The sequence below is a fragment of the Elephantulus edwardii genome, unplaced genomic scaffold (assembly GCF_000299155.1).
Source record: "Elephantulus edwardii isolate Elephantulus edwardi_28Jun2011 unplaced genomic scaffold, EleEdw1.0 scaffold00017, whole genome shotgun sequence".
NCBI classification, from domain to species: domain Eukaryota; kingdom Metazoa; phylum Chordata; class Mammalia; order Macroscelidea; family Macroscelididae; genus Elephantulus; species Elephantulus edwardii.
In genome coordinates this window covers 13,763,070-13,765,725 of record NW_006399767.1, presented here as the reverse complement: position 1 = coordinate 13,765,725, position 2,656 = coordinate 13,763,070, and the positions used below count along the sequence as shown (strand labels likewise).

General features: G+C 35.8%; 1 protein-coding gene across 1 annotated transcript in view; it reads right to left on the bottom strand.

Moving 5' to 3' along the window:
- XPO5 (exportin 5) overlaps positions 1 to 2,656 on the bottom strand; it is an 85,936-nt gene that overhangs the window by 45,510 nt on the left and 37,770 nt on the right. The gene's annotated exons all lie outside the window — the stretch shown is intronic.

The window sequence follows — 2,656 nt, the reverse complement described above, 5'->3', positions numbered from 1 at the left end:
TAATAAAATATAATTATAGAAAAAAAAAAGAATATACCAAAAAAAAGATACTTCACCTGTATTAGACGATAATTGGTAACTCCCTAGCTCTGGTAGCCTAGTGGTAAATTGTGCAGCCAATTCAAAAGGCAGGAGGTTTGAATCCATCAGCTGCTCCACCAAAGAAAGATGTGCAGTTTCCTCCCATGCAACTTAAAAGCCTCAGAAAACCTGCTGGTGAGCTATGATTCAGTTCCAACTTGACAGCACATATCAACAACAACTCCCCTAATAAACCCTGTAATCGTATGTATGCATGTGTAGGGGAAGGCTTTTATTACACTGCTACTATTAAATGTTCAAAGAGATGATGTGGTTTTTGGTACTTGTAATGAATACAATCCCACCACAATTTTAGAACGTAAAATTTGAGGTTAAGCACATTGCTGTCTAGATTTAGAGTGATTTTAATCCTACAGTTCAGGAATTGGGATTCAACACACTGGAGAGATTCTGGGGCCATAAGACATTCACACCGATATACTTACAGTTGAAGAAAGCATTGAAGTCTTCATCGCTATCAAAATCGAACCTCGAGTATTCACAGCTAGGACTGTCTGTTTTAGAAGGAAAGCCCATCTGGAACAAAACAGACATTTGGGTAAGGGATAAAAATGGCACCTACTAAAAAAATTCTTGCAATGCTTTAATTCCAGGAATTTAAATACTTTCTAATTTGTTTAACAGTGAAGAGCTAGTGTGTGGTATCTGATGATAAACAACCATTTCTGCTCTACCCAAAGGATATAAATTATTGCTTCCAGTTCTAATAGTCTCAAGAGCAAAAGAGGTTCTTTTCTTAGTTGATACCTTTTTCTAAATGCCTCAGGGAGAATGAACTTCTGGACTCTAGTTAGGGTCTGTGAGTACAAAGATGTCAAAACAAAGTGCTAACAGCACACAGTAAGAAGGAAAGAACTGACAACTATTTGTTTCATTAAAATCTGAACTCTTGAATTTCATGCGGCTCATTCAGAAAAAGTACTGAAGACTTTAGCAGAGAGCTAGAACACACTGGGCTATGGGCTAGGTGAACTCTTTACATCAGCAAGGACTCTCTTCAATGGGTTCCAATCTCAGCCTTCACAAACCAAGGAAAGAAACTGTCACAAGTAAGAGATGGTACTGTATTGGGGAAGTGATGCTCCCTAAATCAACACTCCCTACTAAGCAATCTTTCTTTATTCACTATTAAGATTTTCTTACCAGCAAACTTTATGTCTATGCTCTTTTCTCACTTGTCTTCCTGATTCTCACTTCATTTTCTGAAAAAATTTGACTGTACTTCCCAAACTGTCACCTTTTAATCCTGTCTAGCAACTGTCACACTGTTCAATCACTGGTCTTGTCCTATTACAGCTTTTCTTTATCATATAGTTAATAACGGATATGTTAAGTGTTCTAAAATATAAAATATATAACCAGTATAAACTGCTTTTTTCCCATTATGGAGAGAGAATATGTCCAAGATAGGAATATTAGCAACAAATATGCCAATTATTTGTATTCATCTGCATTCCACATTCTTAGGTTCCCATTACCCACCTTCAGCAAGTTAGTCATAGAAGCACGAAGATACTTTGGTATTATTGCTAACAGCAAAGGATCACGCGATAGGATGTCATGTCTGAACAGTGCTCCCCAAGTCATCTGAGTTGAAGAGCGTAAAAACTAAAGGGGAAAAAAGACAACTCAAGAGTAAGGATTTGGATTTCACTCACTCAAAATAATTAGAAAGTCACAATTTATGTATAATTTATTATTATTTTAGGCTATAGTGCTTTGGTTTTGATTTCTATTTCTGAGATGTTAGCTGCATAAAGCTTACCTGACTTGGGTGGATTGTGAAAGCAAGAAAAGACTCCAAGTATTTTCCAAAGTTTGCTGGTGTTTCTACATCAGAATCTACACCCTGGAGAGGAAAAGACCTCTATATCAGTGATGCTTTCACGGGAAAAAGAGGAGCAAAGCAAAACAGGTAACTTAAATACTTCTGAAGCTTCAGTTTTAAAAGGATTTTACCCTCTCTTGGACAACTGCATTTCAAGGACTAAAAATGTAGGACAGTCACATTATCTCCTTAATTATCATCATTATTCTGTGGTCAAATAATAATGTAGAACAGAATATTCATTTTGGAAATTATAAAAGAAAAAATCCTCTCGAACTCTTCAGACCTAATATATTAATCACTCAATATTTCAAGTCTTCTATATGAAACCCCACCCTTTCTAGCCATTCAAGCCACCTCAAAAAGGCTTAACAGGACATTTAAGTATGTGTTTCAATGCCTTAATTTCAGTTTTTAAGACTGGGTATTATTCAGCAAAGTAGCAGGATACAAGATCAACACACAAAAATCAGTTGGATTTCTCTACAGCGACAAAAAGAATACAGAGCCAGAACTAAGAGAAACAATACCTTTCGCAATAGCTAATCACAAGATTAAATACTTGGCAATAAATTTAACCAGAAGTACAAAGGACCTTTTCCAAGAAAATTATAAAACATTACTACAAGAGATCTTGAAAAGTGGAAGAATATCCCTTGCTCATGGATAGGAAGACTCAATGTTGTGAAAATGGCAATACTACCAAAAGCAATTTACACATTTAAT